The sequence below is a fragment of the Malaclemys terrapin genome, chromosome 9 (assembly GCF_027887155.1).
Source record: "Malaclemys terrapin pileata isolate rMalTer1 chromosome 9, rMalTer1.hap1, whole genome shotgun sequence".
NCBI classification, from domain to species: Eukaryota; Metazoa; Chordata; order Testudines; family Emydidae; genus Malaclemys; species Malaclemys terrapin.
Window position 1 is genome coordinate 80,218,238 of NC_071513.1, and position 26,053 is coordinate 80,244,290.

General features: G+C 44.7%; 1 protein-coding gene and 1 long non-coding RNA gene across 2 annotated transcripts in view; one reads left to right on the forward strand and one right to left on the reverse strand.

The window, feature by feature from the left end:
• Positions 1-26,053, reverse strand: part of LOC128843405 (uncharacterized) — a 169,716-nt gene that overhangs the window by 71,182 nt on the left and 72,481 nt on the right. The gene's annotated exons all lie outside the window — the stretch shown is intronic.
• LOC128843404 (uncharacterized) overlaps positions 16,394-26,053 on the forward strand; it is a 34,018-nt gene continuing 24,358 nt past the window's right edge. The window contains exon 1 of the mRNA XM_054040222.1: positions 16,394-16,438. The gene's annotated coding sequence lies outside the window, so the exon portion shown is untranslated. The remainder of the gene's footprint in view (positions 16,439-26,053) is intronic.

The following is a 26,053-nucleotide window of genomic DNA, read 5'->3' on the forward strand; positions in this document are numbered from 1 at the left end:
GAGAAATCCCCTACCTACCACCTCAGCTGGAACAAAGACTGTACCAGGGGGAAGGATTGTGCCCAGTCTGTGATAGAAGCTTATTGAAACATCTCTGAGGGTGAGATTTTATCTGTATTCAGCTTTCTTACTGTATTAGGCTGTAGCAAGGCGGTGGGATACCTCACAGCCCCGCTGACGGCCGAACCTCCCCTAATACCAATGTGGGCGGAGCCACTGGGTCCGGCGCCCGCCCCTCTGAGGTCATGGCCCCGAACCAGAAGTATAAAAGCCCGCCTGCAGAGCTCAGTAGAGCCCAGGCCGGCGGAGAGAGCAGACGTCTGTGGCCGAGCTCCCGCTTGGGAGACAGCCGCAGGCCGCGACCAGCCTGCTGACTCACCGGCTGGTCGAACCTACCTCTCGCCCGGTACCCTGAGGAGGACTGGCCGAGCCTGCCCCATGCCAGCTACCCCGAGGAGGACTGGCCGAGCCTGCCCTGTGCCAGCTACCCTGAGAAGCCAATGCTGGTGGAGAGCACTGACAACACTAAGACGGCCCAGGTACCATACGAGGGGGAGTGTGGAAGTAGCCCGGGGGCAGCCGACCCCAGTCTGACTGCTGCACTGCCAGAGCCGATGTCAGTGTTGCGGCCAGGATCCCCACTGACAGCAGCGAGTTTCCGTTGCTGCTAGGGCCCCAGGCTGGGACGCAGTGGAGTGGGAGGGCCTGCGTCCCCCTGCCACCCACTCCTTGGGTGGCAGACTCCCCGCTTTTGCCCTGACCTAGGGCCTGGGCTGCTACAAACTCTTACTCTGACCCAGCCCCTGCTAAAGGCCTAGGTTACTGACTGTCTATTTGCTTGCTGCCCCGCCCTGCCCTAGGGCCGGGACTGCTATAGACATTGCCTCAGCCTCTGTGTAGCGAGGCGGTGGGATGCCCCGCTGATGGCTGAACCCTGGCCGAGACCTTTACACGTGGTACCAGAAGTGGGGAGCTCTTTCCCAGAATGTGGGCATGAGCCAGAAGGGGTCCGGGGCGGGGAGCGGTCCCCCACAGGAGACATGGACTTAACCAAGCTCTTCACGCTCCTGACAGAGAGCCAGGAGCGACAGCAGGCGGCCCAGCTTCAGCAGCAACAGCAGCAGCAGGCCGCCCAGCTCCAACAGCACCAACAGCTCGTCCAGCAGCTGGGAGCCCAGCAACAGCAGCTGATACAGGACCTGACTGTGCAAAACTGGGAGTTCCAGCAACAATGCTTACAGCAGTTGGCAACAGCCCTGCCCCGGCACACGGGGCCCCAGCCAGGAGACCCGGATGGGGCTCCCCGATTCCCCCTGCCTGTAAGACTGACAAAGATGGGACCACAGGATGACCCCGAAGCCTTTCTGGTGACCTTTGAAAGAGTCGCGCACCGTTGCCGGGTGGGCGCAAGACCAGTGGGCCGCCCTCCTGGCACCATACCTGACGGGGACGGCGCAAACGGTCTACCGGGGGTTATCCACGGAGGATGCAAGAGACTATACCCAGGTAAAGGCGGCCATTTTAGACGTCCTAGACATCAGCCCCGAAACCTTCCGTCAGCGGTTCCGGGCTCTGTCCTACACACCGGGTGCTCGACCCCGGTTGGTGGCCCAGGAGCTGAGACCTGCGTCAGTGATGGCTACAACCCAACAGACGGAACCCCGAGGAGCTCACTGAGCAAATCCTGTTGGAACAATTCATCCACATCCTCCTGTCACGGGGGAGGACTTGGGTCCTCTGCCACCGGCCTCCAACTGTAGCAGCCGCCGTCGCCCTCATGGAGGACTTCCTGGAAGCGGAAACCCCGGTCAGGCCAGGTATGCGGGGCCACCCTCCAGGGCTCGATCGCCCCAACCCCAAGAGATGGGTGAGCACCTGAGCCGAACCACGGAATCCCCCGTGGAATCAGGAGCCCTGGTATAGACGTCTCAAGGGTCCCCCTCGGCCTGCCCCCACGGGGCCTGAGACCAGGGCCGGCCGTGGCCCGTGGAGTCCCCCTAGGAACCAGGGGGGAAGCTCAGCCTGACCCAGGCTAGCCGAAATCGGGCCCTTTTTCTCCTGTGGGAAGCGTGGGCATCTCCAACGTGACTGCACTGAGATGGACTGCAGCTTTGGGCACGTTTGCACCGGAGAGAACCGTGCCCGACCGCCGCAGGCTGCGAAGGTCACCGTGCCCGTTGTTGTCAGAGACTGCCAGACGTGGGCCCTGGTTGACTCTGGCTGTGTACAAACCCTAGTCCACCAAAGCCTGGGCTTCCCTGAAGACCCCCAGCTGGGGAACATCCTATTGCAGTGCATCCATGGTGACGTTCGACCTTACGCCAGGGCCCGAGTCCCACTGACCGTTGACGGAGTCACACGGACCATGGTGGTTGGCCTGGCCCCGTGACTCGCCTATCCCATGATCTTGGAGCGGGACTGGCCAGAGTTCCTGGGCATCCTTGGTTCCCATGGGCAGGAGAGCCCCGATATCACCACCGCCTTGGAGGGGGACTGCCACGAGGACCCCACCGAGGAGGCGGAAGAAGTGGGACCTCGGAGCCAGGAAGGCGTGCCTAAAGACCTCCCACTAACATCGACATGACCTTCAGATCGGCACGGACTTCTGCCGAGACCAGAGGGAGGATCTCACCCTGAGTTGGGCGTATGAACAGTTGGCGGTGGTAGACGATGCTCTGATTGATCCCGTCCAGGCCAAGGTATGGCCCCGGTTTGAGCTACGACGTGACCGCCTCTATCAGGTGGACCGAGATTCCCGCACCGGGGAGGTCCAGAGACAACTGATGGTGCCGCTGTGCCACCAACGAGCGGTGATGAAGCTCGCCCACGAGGTCCCTGCGGCCAGGCACCTGGGTCAAGAAAAGACCCTCGCCCGGAGTCTGTCTTGTTTTTTCTGGCCTGGGGTGCACCAGGAGGTGCGAAACTATTGTAGTTCCTGTCCGGTGTGCCAGCTCGCTGCTCCCCCATGGACGGCCCCGGCCCCACTAGTCCCCATGCCCATTATGGAGACCCCTTTTGAGTGGGTGGCCATGGATTTGGTGGGACCCCTCCTGAGGAGCCGGGCCGGGTTTCTATACATCCTGGTCATAGTGGACTACGCGACCTGCTTCCCCGAAGCCGTCCCGCTCCGGAGCATCACCACAAGGACCATTGCTGACGAGCTTGTCAAGGTCTTTGCCCACGTGGGCTTGCCCCAGGAGATCCTCACCGACCAGGGTACCAACTTCACCTCCCGGTTGCTGCGGCAGGTCTGCAGAGTCCTTGGGATTAAGCAACTACGCATCTCTGTGTACCACCTGCAGACTGATGGCCTAGTCGAGCAGTTCAACCGCACCCTGAAAGACATGTTGCACAAGTTCTCCCCTGAGGACCTGCGCCGATGGGACCAGTTGATCCCACCATTGCTCCTGGCTGTCCGTGAAGTACCCCAGGCCTCCACCAAATTCTCTCCCTTTAAGCTGCTATATGGCCATCGTCCGAGGGGACTGCTGGATCTCATGAGAGAGACCTGGGAACAAGCCCCGTCACCCACGCAGGGCCTTCTCCAGTATGTCCTCCAGCTGCAGGGACGCCTAGCACAAGCCAGAACCCTATCTCGAGAGAATTTGAAGGCCGTGCAGGAAGCTCAGGCCCAAACATATAACCGAGAGGCCCGAGTCCGTGAGTTCCAACCTGGTGACCAGGTTCTACTTCTCTTACCCTCCAGTGAATACAAACTACTGGCTTGGTGGCAGGGGCCATATGAGGTGATCCGGAAGATTGGGCCGTTCACCTATGAGATCAACCAACCAGACCGCTGGAAAAAAGTCCAGCGGTATCACGTCAACCTCCTGAAACCCTGGCGGCAACGGGAAGGCCTCTTAATTAATCCCTGTCCACCAAAGCCCGAGTTAGGGCCCCGGGTTACACCGACCGAAGACGTCACCACACCGCAGCTCAGAGAATCCTTGACTGTGGAACAACGGAAACAGACCAGGTGCCTCCTGCAGGCGTTCTGTGGGGCGTTCACTGCCCAGCCGGGCTATACGACCCTCATGTACCATATCATTCAGACGGAGCCAGGGGTGGTGATCCGAGAGTCAACAAGACCCCTACCTTATCGCATGCAGCAGGTCATCGAAGAGGAAGGCTGAGCGATGCTAGAGCTGGGTATCATTGAACTATCACAAAGCGAGTGGCGCAGCCCAGTAGTCCTGGTTCTCAAACCAGACGGCACACAGCGCTTTTGCATCGATTTCCGCCGGGTTAATTCCATCTCGAAGTTCGACGCATACCCCATGCCTCAGGTAGATGAGCTGCTGGACCGTTTAGGCAAGGCCCGCTTCCTCACGACCTTTGACCTAAGCAAAGGGTACTGGCAGATTCCCCTCGAACCCATGTCACAGACGAAAACTGCTTTCGCCACTGCCACGGGGCTCTACCAGTTCACTCAGATGCCCTTCGGTCTCCATGGTGCCCCCGCGATGTTCCAGCAGCTCATGGACCTCCTCCTTCCTCATCGAGAGTACGCGGGCACGTACCTGGATGACGTAGTCATTTATAGTGACCGGTGGGAGAACCACCTGGAGCGTGTAGCGGCTGTCCTGAGGTCCCTACGAGCCACGGGGTTAACCGCCAACCCAAAGAAGTGCCGCATCGGGTGGCAGGAGACCACCTACCTGGGCTACACGATTGGAGGGGGACAAGTGAAACCCCTTGTCGGAAAGGTTCAAACCCTAACGGCATGCCCACCACCCACTACGAAGCGCCACGTACGCCAATTTCTGGGGCTCGCGGGTTATTACCGGAGGTTCATCCCCAATTTTTGCCTCCATTGCTGCTCCCTTAACAGAGCTCCTCACCAAAACCAGTCCCAGATGGGTGGAATGGACCCCGGAGTGTGACAGCGCCTTCCAGGCCCTCAAAGACTGTTTCTGCCGCGAACCTGTCCTGTACAGCTCCGACTTTGACCAAGGGTTCGTCCTCCAGACCGTAGAGCCCAGGCCGGCGGAGAAAGCAGACGTCCGTGGCCGAGCTCCCGCTTGGGAAACAGCCGCAAGCTGCGACTGGCCTGCTGACTCACCAGCTATCCCAAGGAGGACTGGCCGAGCCTGCCCCATGCCAGCTACCCCGAGGAGGACTGGCCGAGCCTGCCCCGTGCCAGCTACCCCGAGGAGGACTGGCCGAGCCTGCCCCATGCCAGCTACCCTGAGGAGGACTGGCCGAGCCTGCCCCATGCCAGCTACCCCGAGGAGGACTGGCCGAGCCTGCCTCGTGCCAGCTACCCCGAGGAGAAGCCGAGCCTGTCCTTCGCTACCTACCCAGAGGAGCCAATGCTGGTGGAGAGCACCAACGACACTAAGACGGCCCAGGTACCATACGAGGGGGAGTGTGGAAGTAGCCTGGGGGCAGCCCCCAGTCTGGCTGCTGCACTGCCAGAGCCGATGTCAGTGTGTTGTGGCCAGGATCCCCACTGACAGCAGCGAGTTTCCGTCGCTGCTAGGGCCCCAGGCTGGGATGCAGTGGAGTGGGAGGGCCTGCGTCCCCCTGCCACCCACTCCTTGGGTGGCAGACTCCCCGCTTTTGCCCTGACCTAGGGCCTGGGCTGCTACAAACTCTAACTCTGACCCAGCCCCTGCTAAAGGCCTGGGTTACTGACTGCCTATTTGCTTGCTGCCCCGCCCTGCTCTAGGGCTGGGACTGCTATAGACATTGCCTCAGCCTCTGTGTAGCGAGGCGGTGGGATACCCCACAGCCCCGCTGACGGCCGAACCCCGGCCGAAACTGTTACATAGGCATAGACTTGAGTGTTTTATTTTATTTTGTTTGGTAATTCACTTTGTTCTGTCTGTTATTATTCGGAACCATTTAAATCCTACTTTCTGTATTTAATAAAATCACTTTTTACTCATATTTAACTCAAACTATGTATTAATACCGGGGGGGGCAAACAGCTGTGCATATCTCTCTGTCAGTGTTATAGAGGGTGAACAATTTGAGTTTACTCTGTATAAGCTTTATACAGGGTAAAATGGATTTATTTGGGGTTTGGACCCCATTGAGAGTTGGGCATCTGAGTGTTAAAGACAGGAACACTTAAGTTGCTTTCAGTTAAGACTTCAGCTTTGGGGCACGTGGTTCAGATCCTGGGTCTGTTTTGGAGCAGACTGGCGTGTCTGGCTCAACAAGACAGGGTGCTGGAGTCCCAAGCTGGCAGGGAAAGCAGGGGCAGAAGTAGTCTTGGCACATCAGTTGGCAGTCCCAACAGGGTTTCTGTGATCCAACCTGTCATAGGAGTAGTAGAGAGATTTGGCGGGGGATGGAGGAGACAATGGAATGCAGAAGGGAATAAAAACGGGAATGAAGGAAGAAAAGGGAGCAAGGGGGAAGAGAATATGTAAAATGGGAGAAATGAAGGGGCAGATCATAGTTTTCAATTAATAAAAAAATGAGGCAAAGCTATTCTGCTTAATAGAGGGGAAAAGAAACAGTTGATAGAATTGGGGTGAAAGTAAAACAAATGGTCCAGAGAAGGATAGAATGGGACACTATGGGAAAAGTTGATTAAGAAATGGAAGGGGAGAATGAGAATAATACATTCAACATTTAGACTTGTGAAAATGATGCATTTATGCCCCTGTATTTTATTCAGTTTCCATAGCAGATGTCCTCACTCTTTGTAAGGTTGGAGAAGAGGGATGGGCTGGCTATTTTCAGCTGCTGTGTTACATAATACTGCTGGCTAGTCCAGATTTTACAGTTAAAAATTAGAGACAAGGCAGAGAACAGAACCTAAAATACATAACCCTCATGACAGCTGGAAACAGATCATTTAATGGACTCCTAACTAATTGGAATAATTGATTTTTTTTTAATTGCTATCTATGCACAGATCCCAGCACAGGCACCTGGACTTCATTTTTTCTGAGGAGTCTGATGATGGCCTAAAAATACCACCCTGTTATACCCCATCCCCAATATTAATGGAGCCAACTAAGTTTGAGGTAACGTGACAGAAACATCTCACTGCCCCTTTCCCAAATCCTAAAGCCAGTCCAGCGCCTAGTGATATGATAGCAGTTGACAGGCGTTGTTTAGTTTGTGTGTGTGTATGTGTGGGTTTGGAAGTCTAGGGAAGACCACTAGATATTTAGCTGGGTAAGTACAACAAAACTGCGAAAGACTAAACTAGTTTTTGCAGATCCTGCCCTCTTCTCTCGGAAAGTTATTAATTTTGTTTTATAGCTTGTTTGTGGGCCATACTTCTCCTGAAGGGGTCTTGGCAATATCCGCTGCAATGAGTGAAAAGAAATGCAGATAATACTTTTTCTGTTTGGATATGGTGGCTTGTTTATATCTGAATTAAATGTAAAGTCACTAGTGCAAGATTTATAGCACTTATTAGTCACAGAGGCTGTGTGTGTGTGAGTATGTGTATATATATATATATATATGTGTGTGTGTGTGTGTGTATATATATATATATTTAGTGTTGTGTCCACTTCTTGTGAAAGCCAGAAAGATATATATCTATTTTTTTCTGGCTTTCACAAGAAGTGGACACAACACGAATAAGAGTCCCAGTGAACATAATAAGAGCTTATTTAAATATGATGAGTCAAAGCCTAAAGTCTTTCTAGGGGAGTTTGCTTCAATAAGGACTGAGTATAAACTGTGTCTATGTGAGCTGGGAATCATACCCCTAGCTCCAAATGTAGACGTAGCCTACCTATACGGTAACTCTTGACATTTCATTTTCTTAAATAGGAGAGGATGTTTTTCTAAAGATATTAAGACCAGTGCATTGAACACTGAACATAATGAGACAGGCAGTTCATAGCACAGGGTAATGTTCCTGTGCATAGCAGGTGACTGCTGGATGCTTAAGGTCACGCTGGCTGAAGCAGTGGGCATGCTGGAGGCATTGCACATCCATAACACTTACCAACACTTGAACAGATGAAGACAATAAAAAATTCATAGACTGACGGTAGAAAGAGACTTTCATCTCCAGTGAAAATGTTCTGCTAACTCGAGCTGCAGAATTTATTAACCAGAGTTTCAGATTCAGGTAAACAAGCTTCTGTATAAAATTGCTCTGTTTATCCGTATCAATCGCTGTGTCCCCAGTGTTGGAGTTTATTGATGAGTGAATTTTAACATTTGTCACATGATCAACACCCCGCTGGTTTCTCAAATCATAGATTTATTTTGATTGTGTGACTTCGTTATTCATTAATTCTTCTGCTCATGGAGCATGGAGTTCAATCTTTGGATCACCTGTTTCCACAGAGCCAGGTCTCCTGCCATGATTGCAGCCTGCTCTACATTAAGGCTGAGGCACATGAGGCTATCCATGGAGTCTTCTCCATCCCTCTTTTTGTTGGTTCCAACATACAAGGCTGGCATGCCGAGCAGATGACCAAGCCACCTGAGCGTGCATTGACTCACTTGGGAAAACGTTGGAGGCTGGCTGGTCCGACGCCTGACATCCTCATTTGTAACGTGATGAAACTATCATATGCCTTCAATATGTCAATACTGTTTCTTGTTGAAAGCACTCAGCTGGTGCATTTGCATCTTGGTGGTGGCCCAAATAGGACCATACAAAAGGACAGAAGCAGCTGCTGTTTGATAGGTACGTATCTTAGCCCAAGTTGATATGTGGCGTGGATGCCACAGAGGCTTCCAAAGAGCATGCATAACACCTGTAGCCTTCCTCATTTGAAGTTTCATGTCAGCAAGGCAACTTCCCTTCTTGGTGATAACAGAGCTAAGATACTCAAGTGAGTGAACAAATTCAACTTCTTGTCCATTGATTACGATGGGTAGGAGTAGAGGTCCATCAGTCACTTTCATAAGTTTTGGTCTTTTCCTAATTGACTTGAAGACCAAGCTCACTTGCTTCTTCTGTAAATATATTCAGGGTATCAATGAGATTAGTTCATGAAGATTGTAACATAGCCAAGTCAGCCTAATGTTCCAGGTCTGTTATGCAGAAACCATGCAGTACCAGCCCCAGTATGTGGCTAGTAATGGCTTCCATCATTCAGTCAATAATGGTCAGCGCCACCCAGAGGATTCAGGGAGCCTGGGGCAAAGCAATTTTGGGGGCCTCTTCCATAAAAAAATGTTGCAATATTATAGAATACTGTATTCTCGTGGGGGCCCCTGCAGGGCCTGGGGCAAATTGCCCCACTTGCCCGCCCCCCTTACCCTGGTGGCCCTGATAATGGCGTTGAACAGATCAGGGGCAGTCATGAACACTTGATGGATGCCACTGTTGTACTCACACCAGTTAGACCTCCTAGTACATGAGGGGCCACAGCTCTCATTTTGGCAGTGCATTACTAACTATGTGAATAAAGCACTGTATTTGAGAATCTAACTATTTATGCCATTTTTATCAGGTATGTCATCTCTATGCAATACAAAGAACAACTGAAGCAATTTTGGACTGGTAATGCATGGGATTAGCATGGTTAATTATGCTACTTTAAACTTAGTTTTGGATCAGAGTGGGTTTGGAGATAGAATAATGTAGAAAGAGACCACAAACCTGAAAAACGGAACATTCTACATTTATACACAATGGATGTACCTCCACATCTAATTCTTCATCCTGGTAGGGTTTCCAGAGAGGAAGGATTTCCAGTTCTCTGGTAACGAAATATCAGTCTGGGCTATTGTAAGAGTCTCAAAGATGCAGATAGTTTTTATAGGATTCAGATACACTTTAAGGAAAGATAGGGCAAAACCCATATGCCTTTCATAGTTTTCCATGTTCTTTCATCTTTGGTCATCCTATTTCAGCTCAAGGTTCACATTTCAGGCCAGTTTGAATGTTACGCTTACAGATCCATGAATATAAATCAGTGCAAACAGCTTACTGCAGACAGTTAATAAACCTGCATTCTCACACTCAACAAAGCAATGCATGTGCACTGTGACAGAGATAGCAAAGCACAAATGGGTTAACTTGTAAGTAAACAAGTGTTTTGTTGCTGTTCTTGCAATTTGATTGAGAGTATCTAGAGATTAGATATTTTTCTTAATGTCCCAGCTGCTGGAGGCAGGTGATTGTGGGAGAACCTCAGTGTTCATTTAAAAATAAATGTAAGTTTCAAGCCCTCATAGTTGCAGAGAAAAGCTGAAAATGTGACCTGAGTGCATCCTATTGACTCAAAACCCAGAAGGCAAATTAAAAGAGCCAAATTTTTGTATGTATTTATTTTTTAGAAACTTTTATGCTTGGGGTTGGCAATACTAGTGCTTGTTTATTACATTTCTCATGTTGAGTGTATCAGGTTTTGGGATGGGAGAACCAGTTCAGATCCAACAGACCCCTTCCTTATTACCTCACTCACTGAAGGCTGCTCAACTGTATGTTGTCTGCCAATGGCCCAAAGGGGCTGATTCTGAAGCTGGACACAACCCTCTTTCCTGCCACCTTTCCCCCTGCATGAACACCTGGGATGGGGTTAGCATAGGAGCCATTACACTGGAGGAATACCTTGCAGTGAGATGGATGATCCTCTGGCTGGCCATGCTAGTTTTAGTGTTGCTTTGCACAAGCTGCGTTGCACAAATTGGCTGCAGGGCAGCCTGGGATTTGGGCCATAGAGTCTAATTATTGGTACCTGAATACTGTGGTGATGGAGGCTAATAACCGTGATAGACACCAAAGAATATAAGCTGACTTGCAGCAGGATGGCCTCATGGCTATAGAAGTGGCCCGGAAACCAGGAAATATGGGTTTTATCCCAGCTCTACCACATGCTTCCCGGGTGAAGTTGAGCAAGCCCTTTAACTTCTGTGTGCCCTACTTCTCTGACAGAGGGTTGCAAGGCCTAATCCTTCATATTGGAAAAGCAGCTTGACCATGGCAACGTTTTACTTGTTGGGAAGGACTGATGGTTATTTCTGCCTAGTAATAAGTTAAGCAAAACAGTTCAACGAGTAGCTTCCTCTCCATTTCTGGATTCAAAGCACCTGCTTTCATTCATCCATTCAATCCTGTGGGCCCCTTGGTGTAACACAACTTCTGCTGATTGCCAGACAACCTTAAAATAATTGGTGGGCATGCATATAAACAGCAGCACTGACTCAGAGCTGGCTGTTTCCCTATCTAATGGACAACTCACATCTGTAGAATCTTTCAACAACTACCCTATATACTTATCAAGGGGCAGGTGATTGACAAGATAGACTATAGTTTGGCATATCAATTCACATCCACATAGATGAAGCATAACTCAATTTTGATATCAGGAAGATTTTCCTCTTCACTGGACATAGGAAGAACTATGCTGACCTCTTGAGTGGCTGTTCAGCTGTCTTGCTCTTTATCTCAAGGCTGTCTCATTTAATGCATTACCATTAATTACTTGAAAGGAATGGCAAAGTATACCATATTTGTGTGGCCTTTTGCCTATGCCAATTTGTCACTGGGAAAAAGCTAAAACCCAGGATAAAGAGATTTCTACTAAATTTGTTATACCAGGGCACAGACTGTGGGTTTTTAAATTCCTGGCTACTCCCAGATTGCCAGGTAGCAGCAGTTGCCAAGACTGTGGGCTTACTCTCCGTACACTCTGCTAAGCTTTGCAAGAAAAATGCACTTTTTTCTTTTGGAAGTGGATCTTTGCTACCATTATATATGAATTTGTCGCTTTGGGACTAGACTAGACTAGACTATTGCAACACAGTACATATGAGACTACAGCACAAAACCATTCAGAAAGATATGCACAAAGATCATACTACCTGGTGCTTAAAGATTTGCACTGGCTGTCACATTAATTTCTACACTGAATGTAAACTGTTGGCTTTGGTGGTCCTAAGTGGTTTGGACTGTGACTGGAGAGCCTTCCTTTCTCCCTGTGTGACACTGTAGCAGTTGAGATCAGAGGCAATCGAGCTACTAGCCATTTGGTTTAAAAGAAAGGTCCTAATTCTCTCCCTGAATGATAAGAGTACTGTCATAGGCTCTGGAACTTGTTCCCTGCCTTTGGTCCAACAGAGTCAGATTCCCTAAACTCAGGGCATGTTGCAAGGTACATTTATTAGGCTTTTCTGGAAGGGCTGGGGGACTTGGGGCAGCCCATCATGGGGTATTCGTTTTACTATTTATGAAGAAGTCTTCAAGTCCTATTGGGTTATTTGTGATACCAATCTGAGTGAGAGAGGATATTTAGTAAGACTGGCTGTTGTGGAACTTGTACGCATCTGCAAGAACTGAATGGAGGCCCCTTCAAATACAACTGGATAAATTAAGCAAATTAAATCTAGCTCTGAATCCCTTCACATTTGTCAGCTTGCTTACCAGACAGCTAAAATATTAGCTGGCAGCAAAATCCCCCTGTCAAACATTTTGATTTATTTAGGGAGATTTGACATATGTAATTAATTTAGTCACCAAAATCAAGGGACTTATTGGTACTGCATGTGTATGCTGATTTCCTCCAGCTGAGCCTTTCTTTCTGCACCTTTTATTATCTTCCCTAGGACACCAGATCCTGCAGGATCTGATAACTCTCAATAAAGTCCATGGGAGTTGCTCAGAGCCTGCAGGGAAAGTAATGGGATTAGGCCTGTCTTTATTTTAATACCTGGGTATGATTGTTTTTTGGTATCCATGTCACCCATCTTCCTTTCCTCTACATACACACACGGACACCTTATATAGATAAATCTCTACAGCCTCTAATTTTGCCTTGACAGTTTATTTCTGATGAAGGTTGAATGGTCACTAAATGGGATTGTATTTGAATACGCATTTAAGATAATCAGTTTGTTTAATTTCCAGCCCACATGCAAACAAAGTATTCCTTGCTTTGTTCAGTGAATTTTCAGGGGCTTCTTTTCTGGACATCCTTTTTCCCTGAAGGGTACAGAAGCAGTTGGCTGATTATTTTTTGGCTGATGGTGGTGAAAGGAGCACAAAGTATCTCTCTGATATGTGGGCAAATTCATCTGTTACGGAATCCATATGAAAGTACTGATTTTCTCTGGTTCAGTACTGAGAACTCAAGTGGACTCAAGACAGATTCTCATGTTCTTAGCTAGAACATAGCTTGAGATGACTCCCATGTGCACAAGTGGTTACTAAAACTGTTAATGGCATGAATTGTTTGGTATATAACTTCTGGGAAGGGTTTTAAAAGACATAACCAGCAATCATTCATTTCTAGGCAAGTACAAGTTATACATGTTTTTCCAAACTGTCTCAGGCTGTCATGTCACACTCTAGAAATATGGTCTCAAAGTATGAAAAGCTTTCATTAGGGGCTGGGAAATCACTAATATTATGTCTGTTTTTATCATTTTATCAGTAATAGGAAAAAAATCTTGCTTCTAAAATGTACGTGTGAAATGTCTTTTATTTTCAGTGGTGGAAATGGGATGCCTTCCAGCAATCTAGCAGTTTCCTCTTGCCTTTTTGTAATGCTATCCAGTATAGGACTGAAAAATGAAATATCTTTCTACTGCATGATCACCTTTTATTTTTCTTCTGAAAAGGAAAGAAAATAAAAGACAGCAGGTGCTGCTGATTAAGGTGCTAGCCTTTTATCTTTGGAGATAGATAATTGCATTTACTTTAAGGCATGTGTAAATATTTGTTGGATTTCAGTGTTTGAAACCCTAGTGAATCAACGTAATAAAAAATGGTTAAAAACGGCTAAAGGAAGCTACCTTCGCTGAGCAGATTATGGAGCTCCCTGGCTTTAGCTGTTTCTCCACATGTACATAGCAGTATTCTAACAGATGTCAGTCTTCATTTTTCACTTTTACCAAATCCACTTTGTAGAATGTAACTGGAACCACCTTGATTGGACTCAGACTTCTCTGAATATTGTAGAAGCTAAGTCAGGTCAACGCCGACTCTGATAAGAATAGGTTCTTTGAAGATGATCAAAGCAGTTGTAAGAGCTGGATGTTATATGGCTGCATAAAGCATATGCATGCAGATGATGGAAGCGTTCCTGGATTCTATTCAAGATACTGCTTATCATAACACATACGTGATAAGTTAGGGCTATATATGTTCCATTCTCCATACTGAATCCCTAATTCAATTTATTTCCCTCCTAACTCAATGGTCCTGCCAATTTACTAATAGTCTGATGCAATCCACATTAAAATCAATGGGAATTTTTCCACTAACTTCAAAAGGATCAGGCTCCAAATGCAGAAAACAGTTTATTAATGTGTATATCATGAACTATGGCCATGCTGCAACAAAAGAGCCAACTGCCTTTCAGTCACACACATTTCTTTTCCTGAACCCAATGATCAGGTATACTGAATGACAAATAGTAAGGTTGTAAGCTCAGCAATTCCACAGACTGGCCAGGCTCCTCCCAGATGAGCATAACTTCGTAGGGACATGAGATCTTTGGCTTAGACAGCAAATGAAATCTACTCCTGTAAATTACGTAACCTGGGGCAATGAAAATTCATAACTACTCTAATTAAATAAAGTTTAGGAAATATCTCTTGAATCGTTTTTGATTTTTTTTCATAACTCAGTTGCACCTGAAATGAAATTGGTTTAGAACAGACGGGGTTTGCCTCTGCTGAGTCCCTAGAGAGATTTATTAATGATGGGCTTGAGCCACAAAATATATATTTGGACTCGAACATTCCTAGTTTGTGTTTGGATCTGAGATTTTGGTTCCCATGCATTTTTAATTGTTCTATTCTTTCCCATTTGTTTAAATGGGAAAGCAGAATGTGTGAAATGATTATAGTTATTGGATTTTAATTTTTCATTATAAAGTTTCCAGTGTCAATTTGGGACACAATTCAGAAGAAAAGGGACATTGAGAAAATGTGCCTTCTTTTGGTCATGCTCAACGCTGCCTTTAATGCTACCTTAGATACAAAGGTGACAGCAGCCTTAGAAATACCTCAGACAGATACCATGGGCATTAGCACAGTTTCCAGTGGACAGTAGCAGCAGTGTTCGGATTCCCTGGGATGCCTGCACAGATAAGGAAAGATTCTTCCTCTGTTTGTTTTGCTTTGGTTGTATAGTGCAATGGAGATACACATTTCATGTATTAGCAATGCAGATTTTTAATAATAGATGAAATGTGCCTCTTGTTTTTAATTTAAATCAGCATGTAGTGCTTCTTACCTGAAGAAAAACTAACAGGAGAGGTTCCTCGCTTCCCTATGGCTAGCACTGCTGATCAAATGAGCTAGAAAACAAAAGACAGGTGCTCCCACAATGGAAATATCTTTTAGCCATAAGCGCTATCAATAGCAAACCCTCCTGCCTAAGATTCCAGTGACAAGCACCCCGATAGCTTGCCCACAGGCCAACCCTATCCAATGTGAAGTACTGAAGTCCTACATACTGTTCTACAGAAGGGGCCCCACAAAACAGGACATGCAGGAAGAATGGTCCAGTGGTTAGGGTACAAGCCTAGCACATAGGAGACCTGGATTCCATTCCCTGCTATGCCATAGACTTCCTATGTAACCTCTGTCAAGTCACTTAGCCTCTGCATACCTCAGTGCTGTATCTGTAAAATGAGGATAATATTTCCTTACCTCACAGAGGTGTTGTGATGATAAATACAATATAGATTATGAAGCTCTTTGAGATCTATTGATGAAAAGAGCTATATAAGATAGGTATTATTACTATTATAAAACCTGCAGAAACCTCTGTAAATATTCACAAAATTTCAGCTTCACTGCAAGAATGAAATCCAGAAATGTCTTCCAGCTTTCATCTTCACACTGCCTTGGCAAGATGTTGTAATACGTGTGTCCAACACAGATTTTTGTTAATTTCCTCATAAACTTAATGAAGTGCATTCCATGCTTTACATGTTCAAAGTTATTTCCATAATTGAGCTTTAATATGCATTGCACATATTCCATTACACTTACACTGCTTGATTTTGAAATAACCACATGCAATTGCAGAGATTACCATTGTTGGCAAATGATACCATAGCAGATATTGTTTAAGCCACACTTTCACATACTTGACACTTTCTGCAATGAGTGTGTTGATACCAATAAAATAAGCAACTCAAATTTGAGATGACTGTTTCAGATTTACTACTATGGTTCATGCAAATATTTGGATACTCAATGCTCATTAGTAAGTGTAACCACAATAGGAAATTGTATAAGATACGTATTATATACAGTCAGAATTCTCTTGACTATTTTAGTTACTATCGCTTTGCTGTTATGGTTTATACAGATATTACATCCAAAAAAATTATGTTAGAAGAATGTTAAGGTTGAATCAAACACTCAAAAGTTAGGAAATGCTAGAGCTAAGGTAGTTCCCGCAATCTTAATTGACCTGTCGTGCATATTCATTCTGATCAGTCTTTAATCTCACAATTCCACAGAAATTTTCCCTGGCAGCCCGAAGGAGTAATTGTCCAGTTCAGCCCCTGCAGTCCTAGGATGGAGTATACTCATCCAGGTCAGTTGGAATCTTTAAAAAATGTTACTGCCAAACTCTAAGAAGTCTCTCCTGAACATGTGCAAACAGATTTTTTTTTTTAAAGAGACTTATTATAATTTAGCCAACTTTAGGTAGAGTTTCACAGGATTAGCAAAAAGACAAAGTCTCTCTCTTTCCCCCCCTCGGCCCCCAATCTTAAATCCTTTACTCCAAAGAACAGAGATGGTAAAGTTTCTCAATGAAAAGGTTATAAGAATATTTTTAACATGGGGGCAACGTATTTTCCCCTAATCCCATTCTTCAAAACAGCTGAAATTTTTTAACTGAAATGTGGTTTTTTTTTGTTTTGTTTTTTTTAAAGCTGCCTTGGGAATACATGTCGCATAGAAAATTTCAATCTGACTGGGCAAGAATTTGCCCCCTGCTCCCTGAATTTTTCTAAAATGGCACCTGGGCACAGAGCCATACACCAGCTGCCCAACTTGGCAAGTGCTTCCCTGACTGGTGTTACATAAGCCGGGGGGGGGGGGGGGGGAGGGGAACAAAACCCTGTTGAGATTAATGATGCTCAAGGCTCTCATTACCTGGGTCAAAATGGGAGAGCTCACAACGTTTAGTAGTGATCATGTCACTTTTTAATGTCATGCAGCAGTAAGAGACAGTGTTTCACCCCATGATTGTAGTACATGGCATAGGGAACGGAAAGAAGAGGCATTTGAGGGGATTTATGACCTCACAATTGGCTCATAAATGAGTGCTCCATGAGGTTCCACTCAAAGGTGGAAGAGCCAGATGCCACCTTTTGCAAAGGAAAGGCAGCTGCATTCCTGTTAGAGCTGCTCAGAAAAACTACAGTTGGTGGTCCCACGTTCTGTCAGGATAAGAGGTTTAAGCAAAATGCTTTGCAAAACTGGGTCAGTTTCAACAGAATGTTGTTTCAGGGGGAAAAAGCAAAAATTGCAACATTTTTTGAATGAAATGTTGAAATTTTTCATTTTGAAATGACTTTTTGTTTAAAAAAAAGTTACATATTGTTATATTTTCTTGACTCAAACAGCTAAATCAAAGGTCAGAGTCTTGCTGGTTGTTGCAGTTGGGAGTAGAAACTGATCATGGAATCTGGTATTTTCTTTGACCTAACCTGGTCAGAACAATACCCAGTGGAACCCTCCACCCCGCCATGGTGCTAGTTTCTGGGCAGATTCTATTAGCCCTTGTTTTAGTTGTGGGCCCTTAACTGTCTCTTACTACTACCTTAAGTGAAGAATGAATTCACACATCACTTTCAATGAGGTTTTAACTGAACCCATAACAAGGTTTAACCCAGCTCATAACAATATAATATAAAACAATTTATAAATAGTTGGAATCAAAACTAAATGTTTTTTTTTCCAGATTTTTTCCTTCACAAAGAATTTTATCATGTTTGTTCCAAGTCAGAATGAAGCCATATTTCAAAATTCTTTGCCACATGGAACTTCAGCCACACAGCTCTGTTTAGCCACTGAATGAAGGCAGCTGTGGGGGCACCAGCCATGTTGAGCTAGGGAGTCTGAACATGTTCAGAGCCATAGTTGTGTCTGGCTGGAGAGCTGCAGTATTCTCAATGTCACTGTGGCTCTCCAGCCTATGCAAGGCTTTGAGATCATACTCCACCTTTCCAATGATGGAACAGCCCCTTCTCAGAATGGGAAGAATGGAGGGATTTTTCCACTGCAGATGGGCCACAATTTGATTTTTTTTCATGGACTTTCCCCTCCCATGTTTTTTTAATTTGTATTATTCTTACTAGTAGTATGTGCACAATATGCTCTGCACTGGGCAACATACAAGTGATGGCAGTCCCTGCCCAAAAGGATTTACAGTCTAATAAAGAAACTGAGAATATGGGATGCACTGAGAATTTAGAGGGTTTTGTTTATTTACTTTTAATGTATCATTTCCTGTTGGCATTCTAGGAGAAATAAGTTTTAAGGAAGGACTCCACTATGCATAGAAGGCTGGCTTTCAAAATGAGGCTGCGGGGTGGGGTGGGCATGAGTATTCACAAACTATCACACACAAATTCTGGGGTTTTAATTTTTTGCTATGGAGTTGGATTAAAGGAATGCATGGGTTCAACGTACATATTTATCTATTTTCATGGAGGCATTTGAGTGTAAATCCCTATAAATTAAAAACAAATCTGCACTCCATAAAGCGTGAGTAATCAGCTTTAATTTACCTTTCTAACGAATAGGAACAACATTATCCTGTAGCACAGTAATTTCTCAAAACGTCACCATCTCTATTGTAAGATGTAGCGTCAAATTCAGACCTGCTGTAAGGAGAGGCAGAAAGTAGATAGCTGGGGAGACTGTACCTACTGTCTTGTTCACATGCAGAACGGCAGGGTACAAACTAGCCCTTAGTTTTTATTAAGTCCTTATATACGTACGTGTGTGTGCATGTTCATGTGCATGATTAAAAAAACACCCCAAAATAAACACGCTCTAATTGATGGCAAAAAACACAGCCCGGAGTGTAGAGTCAACATTTCAAAACATTAGATACACACACACACACACACACACACACACACAGAGCGTGCACACAGGCAAGTGTGCAACTTCCTCTCAGTGGAAAGAATCCACTCGTATAAGTAGCTCTGTTGAAGTCAATGGAACTACTTGTCTGAGTAAGTGTATTCCAAAGTGAGCAAAGGTTACTTGATCTAGTTGCCTATGCCGTATAGCCGACAGGGTCATGTCTCAGCTTGGCCTAGCATATAACTTAACAGGTACATTTTCTGTCATGAAAGAAGTAAAGCTGCTCTTCAGCTGTACTTATCTGCTTCCCTTCAGGTGTCCAAAATGATCAAAACATTAGCATACGTGCCAAGTTTGCTACTTTCTGATTCATGGGAAGGTAAATTTGGCAATTCTCTGTTTCTTAACCAGTTTTCTTTCTCAGCAATTTAATCTCTTTCTCTTTCTGCCTTGCTTTAAGGATACCAAATCATAATCCAGGCAGTGGGCTGTTAGTTTGCAAACACATGTGTCAGCACCTAACAGGTGCAAACAAAAGCAACAATCTTTCACTGTAAATGCCAAGTAAAGAGTAGAGTACAAACACTCAGAAGACATAAACTCTCACTAACCCACTCCCTTTGTCTGTACTTTGACTAGTTCTGATTTGTCCTGTTATGGCCCATTCCTACAACTCCTACATAAACTTCTGGAAGGCATCTCACTGATCCATGAGATTACTCACAGGAATGAATGTTGCAGAACTAGGCCTCTAACCCTCTGTCATACCTGTTTAAAGCAGCAATATATTAAAATCTCCCACTATGTGGTAATTAGTGCCTCTTGGGGACAAATCACATGAAGTTCTGAGTGCCTCCTGGGAGGTGCTGAGCATACTCAACACGTCATGGGACGGGACTCGAAGTGTCTGTGCTTCTTCAGCTTTAGTTCTGACCTTGTTTTCTTTTTGCTCTCTGCTGCATTTGAAATTATCCTGCCTCGCTTCCTATCAACGAGCTGGTGACTGTAATAAAGGTCTCTCTCCTTGATGCAACCACAAAGAAAAACTCATATCACAGAGGGGAAACCTTTCTGGTGCAAAGCAGAGGACATCAATTAGATTGCAGTACACAGCTTTTTGTTTGGAGGAAATTTCTCTTATGAGATTCTACCTGCTGCGAGAGAACCCAGGATCAGCAATCATCAAATACAGACAATGGATTTCAGGAAGGCGGATTTTGGTAAGCTCAGAGAGCTGATAGGTAAGGTCCCATGGGAATCAAGACTGAGGGGAAAAACAACTGAGGAGAGTTGGCAGTTTTTCAAAGGGAAACTATTAAGGGCCCAAAAGCAAGCTATTCCGCTGGCTAGGAAAGATAGAAAATGTGGCAAAAGACCACCTTGGCTTAACCATGAGATCTTGCATGATCTAAAAAATAAAAAGGAGTCATATAAAAAATCGAAACTAGGACAGATTACAAAAGATGAATATAAGCAAACACCACAGGAATGCAGGGGCAAGATTAGAAAGGCAAAGGCACAAAATGAGCTCAAAATAGCTACGGGAATAAAGGGAAACAAGAAGACTTTTTATCAATACATTAGAAGCAAGAGGAAGACCAAAGACAGGGTAGGCCCACTGCTCAGTGAAGAGGAAGAAACAGTAACAGGAAACTTGGAAATGGCAGAGATGCTTAATGACTTCTTTGTTTCAGTCTTCACCGAGAAGTCTGAAGGAATGCCTAACCTAGTGAATGCTAATTGGAAGGCGGTAGGTTTAGCAGATAAAATAAAAAAACGAACAAGTTAAAAATCACTTAGAAAAGTTAGATGCCTGCAAGTCACCAGGGCCTGATGAAATGCGTCCTAGAATACTCAAGGAGCTAATAGAGGAGGTATCTGAGCCTCTAGCTATTATCTTTGGAAAATTATGGGAGACGGGAGAGATTCCAGAAGACTGGAAAAGGGCAAATATAGTGCCCATCTATAAAAAGGGAAATAAAAACAACCCAGGAAACTATAGACCAGTTAGTTTAACTTCTGTGCCAGGGAAGATAATTGAGCAAGTAATTAAGGAAATCATCTGCAAACACTTGGAAGGTGGTAAGGTGATCGGGAATAGCCGGGCATGGATTTGTAAAGAACAAATCATGTCAAACCAATCTGATAGCTTTCTTTGATAGGATAACGAGTCTTGTGGATAAGGGAGAAGTTGTGGATGTGGTATACCTAGACTTTAGTAAGGCATTTGACACGGTCTTGCATGATATTCTTATCGATAAACTAGGCAAATACAATTTAGATGGGGCTACTATAAGGTGGGTGCATAACTGGCTGGATAACCATACTCAGAGAGTTGTTATTAATGGTTCCCAATCCTGCTGGAAAGGCATAACAAGTGGGGTTCCGCAGGGGTCTGTTTTGGGACCGGCTCTGTTCAATATCTTCATTAACGACTTAGATATTGGCATAGAAAGTACGCTTATTAAGTTTGCAGATGATACCAAACTGGGAGGGATTGCAACTGCTTTGGAGGACAGGGTCATAATTCAAAATGATCTGGACAAATTGGACAAATGGGCTGAGGTAAACAGGATGAAGTTTAACAAAGACAAATGCAAAGTGCTCCACTTAGGAAGGAACAATCTGTTTCACACATACAGAATGGGAAGAGACTGTCTAGGAAGGAGTATGGCAGAAAGGGATCTAGGGGTTATAGTGGACCACAAGCTAAATATGAGTCAACAGTGTGATGCTGTTGCAAAAAAAGCAAACGTGATTCTGGGATGTATTAACAGGTGTGTTGTGAGCAAGACACGAGAAGTCATTCTTCCGCTCTACTCTGCTCTGGTTAGGCCTCAGCTGGAGTATTGTGTCCAGTTCTGGGCACCGCATGTCAAGAAAGATGTGGCGAAATTGGAGAGGGTCCAGAGAAGAGCAACAAGAATGATTAAAGGTCTTGAGAACATGACATATGAAGAAAGGCTGAAAGAATTGGGTTTGTTTAGTTTGGAAAAGAGAAGACTGAGAAGGAACATGATAGCAGATTTCAGGTATCTAAAAGGGTGTCCTAAGGAGGAGGGAGAAAACTTGTTCACCTTAGCCTCTAAGGATAGAACAAGAAGCAATGGGCTTAAACTGCAGCAAGGGAGGTATAGGTTGGACCTTAGGGAAAAGTTCCTAACTGTCAGGATGGTTAAACACTGGAATAAATTGCCTAGGGAGGTTGTGGAATCTCCATCTCTGGAGATATTTAAGAGTAGGTTAGATAAATGTCTATCAGGGATGGTCTAGACCGTATTTGGTCCTGCCATGCGGGCAGCGACTGGACTCGATAACCTCTCGAGGTACCTTCCAGTCCTAGAATCTGTGAATCTATGAATCAGTCCAACAGACCTTGTCTTGTAGAAAGCAAACAGTTAAACTTAAGCGGAGAAAAAATTCCTTGACCTATATAGCTTACGTCAGAAGTTCCCTTTGACAGGTATATACAGCCTTCCTAAATCCTCAGGAAATCCACTCCAATTGCCCCACTTTCACAGAAAGAATGGTGTTAGGGTTCAAAAACTGACCTGTCGAGAGTGAGGAGAACTGAGAGTTACAAACCCCGATGCCAACTCTGTCCACATATCTATTCAAGTGACATCATCATAGGACCTAATCACATCAGCCATACCATCAGGGGCTCGTTCACCTGCACATCTACCAATGTGATATATGCCATCATGTGCCAGAAATGCCCCTCTGCCATGTACATTGGCCAAACCGGACAGTCTGTACGCAAAAGAATTAATGGACTCAAATCTGACATCAGGAATCATAATACTCAAAAACCAGTGGGAGAACACTTTAACCTGTCTGGTCATTCAGTGACCGACCTGCGGGTGGCTATATTACAACAGAAAAACTTCAAAAACAGACTCCAACGAGAGACTGCTGAGCTGGAATTGATATGCAAACTAGACACAATCAACAAAGGATTGAATAAGGACTGGGAATGGCTGAGCCATTACAAACATTGAATCTATCTCCCCTTGTAAGTATTCTCACACTTCTTATCAACCTGTCTGTACTGGGCTAGCTTGATTATCACTTCAAAAGTTTTTTTTCTCTTACTTAATTGGCCTCTCAGAGTTGGTAAGACAACTCCCACCTGTTCATGCTCTCTGTATGTGTGTATATATATCTCCTCAATATATGTTCCATTCTATATGCATCCGAAGAAGTGGGCTGTAGTCCACGAAAGCTTATGCTCTAATAAATTTGTTAGTCTCTAAGGTGCCACAAGTACTCCTGTTCTTTTTATTGATTTCAGTGGTAGCCGTACTGGACCACTGCTCTGTGTCCTTGGGTAATCAGTAAGGTATTTCAAATTGGGCATCCAAAATCAGAGGCCACATTCGAAAATGTTGACTTTAATCTTTTCTGCAACTCAATATTTCTTTCTGTAAAATGGGCATCATACTCACCCTAATTTCCAGGGGGGTTGTGGAGACTTATTTAATTAATATCTGTAACAGGCTTTGAGAACTACAAAAGAACGTCACTGCAGAAATGCCAGATATTATTATTGAACTGGGATACTATGGTGATGGGCACAAAGATCAGCTTACAATGCATTTACTGTAGTTAAAATGGAATGAATAACTTGTATTAAAATAATAGCACTGCATGATGTGATTACAGTGTAAATAGTTTCCTGTTTGCTTCTTATGGTAACATCTGCTGCACTTAAGTCAAAAGTGAGGACTTTGTGAAACTACTGACTAGAAGACAGTATTTCTGACAAAACCACTCTCTAAGTGAAAATTTTTGTTTGGCATAATGCTTATGCATGACATATGCTTAATCCTTCACCTTTTCCAACCAAAGTGTAATTATTAAAGACCTTGCTCTTGTGGAAGGATAGCTGTTTAATTTGATATCATTCACAAAATCACTTAGATGAAGTTTTGCTCCTTTACATAGTGTCTTGACATCATTTTATGGGGATGTTTTGGTGGCCTGTAATGGGTAGTCACTGCCCTGCCTCAGAAAGCTTAGACGATCAGGGATTAGCAGACATAGGCAGAATGTGGGCAAGCCAACAAGGCACACTTCTTACAAAAATATACTGCAATTTTATGGGTCAGTCATTTACAAGATTAAGGCTAGGACAAAACACATGTGGCGACCTTTGCTTCAAAAAGGTCTGGCACTCCCATGCTATGAAGCAGGGACAATTTGGCAAGAGGTAAGGATGGCCTTTAGGTAAAGGCTGTGCCTTTTGCCATCCCAGGAAACCTTAATTTTGTGAATGCTTAACTTTTCTTCCTTAACCTTAATAATGTTCTCTCTCTCATTCTCTCTCTCTCATTCTCTCTCTGTGTGTGTGTGTGTGTGTGTGTGTGTGTAATATACATTGACATTTTGGTTCCTTGCTTCCAAGTTTATTAGCTGGTGTTTTACAAGCTACAATGTTGTTTTTATCGGTGATTTCCAGAACTTCCTTTCCTTATGACTCTCACAACCTCATTCCCAGAATATTTCAAATTTTTCAGTTTCTTGAATCCATTAACATGCTGTGCTAGAAAGCTATCTGTTTTTGTTGGTTAAACTGGACTGTCCTTTTGTGGTAGCAATTATCCTATGACAAACAATAGAAGAAATGACAACTGTTCATTATTCTTTTTTCCCTTTACAATGGTTTGTAACAGTAAGCTCTGCAGTAGCCATTATTTGAGGATACTGTTTTCTAGAAATCTTTGACTTTCTCAAGTCTGGTATATTAACTTATGAAAATTTCTTCTATCATGGATAGTGTGGCTGTTTACAATAATATTGGGCTAAGTCTTCATTTGCACCCTGTGCAACCTATTTGATATCAATGGGGTTATGCAGGATGCAGAATTTGACATATGAATGTAAATCCGTTGTCCCAATTCTGACAGAAGAAATACTATTATTGCATATATTTTACCCCCTCTCCTCATTGTAATAAGAGCAAATACAAGTACTCATGCTGGATAGAAATTTGTTCAAGTTAAATAAACACATGTTTTTCCAGCAGCAAAGCTTTTGATTCAGTTTTGAATGGGATCTGGGAGAAATCTGTGGGTGTCAACAATTTCATGTCTTATCATGTTTGAAAAGCAATATACCCTGCCAAACAAGTAATATATTTCTGCAACAAGTTGTCTGTCTAGCACATCTGTACACTACAAGCATGAGCATATTACATTTGCACTGTATTTAATACAGTTCTGAGTACACAGGACTAGAACATATCTATGGACCAAGTTTTGATGCACTGTTTCATATTTAATATCCATTTATTCCATAATTTGACTCATTGGTTTTAATGAGACAACTTGTACTATAAGGAACTGTTCAGTATCTGAAAGCATATCACAATCTAACCCTTACTGATTAACATCAGTAAAGGTACTGTTTAATCAGTTATGAAATACGGTTGCATCCATATTTTTTGTCTGTGTATATAAAGGGATAAATGAAGGACAGAACAGTTCCCCATAGGTTCATATTGGAGTTTCCTCAGCACATTGAAAACTGAATTCATGTCCTGTAGTGGAGTTGGCTCCTTGACAGGAGAGAAGAGGTTGAACAGGCCTTTAACAAACCTGTTAGTGGTTGGGTGAGTGAAGACTGAAAAACCCTTAATGGCGGGGAAGGGGTGAAAAGCTGTGATGGCAACGAGGTGAACCTTAATGGAGCTCAGTGATAAATCTGTGTTTTTTATCAGCAGATAATTGAGAATGTGTGTCAGACAGGACTAGGATGACCAGACAGCAAGTTTGAAGAATCGGAACGGGGTGGGGGGTAATAGGAGCCTATATAAGAAAAAGACCCTATAAAATCAGGACATCTGGTTACCCTAGACAGGACTTGAGAGGAAGTATAGATTGGTTGCTGCATCAAGCCTGGAAGCGCTTCCGCTTCTACAAGTAAGTTTTCCTTGTGATGGGTTTTCTATTGTTCAGCAGTACTGTTTGTACCTCTGGGAAGCAATATCAGAGAGCTAACTAGTAGCCATACCTTGAAGTGAAGTGCTGAGATGTTGAGGTGGGTGATGAATCCTGACTCTTGGGTGAGGAGATTCACTGTTAGGGGAAGGTGGAGAAGCAGT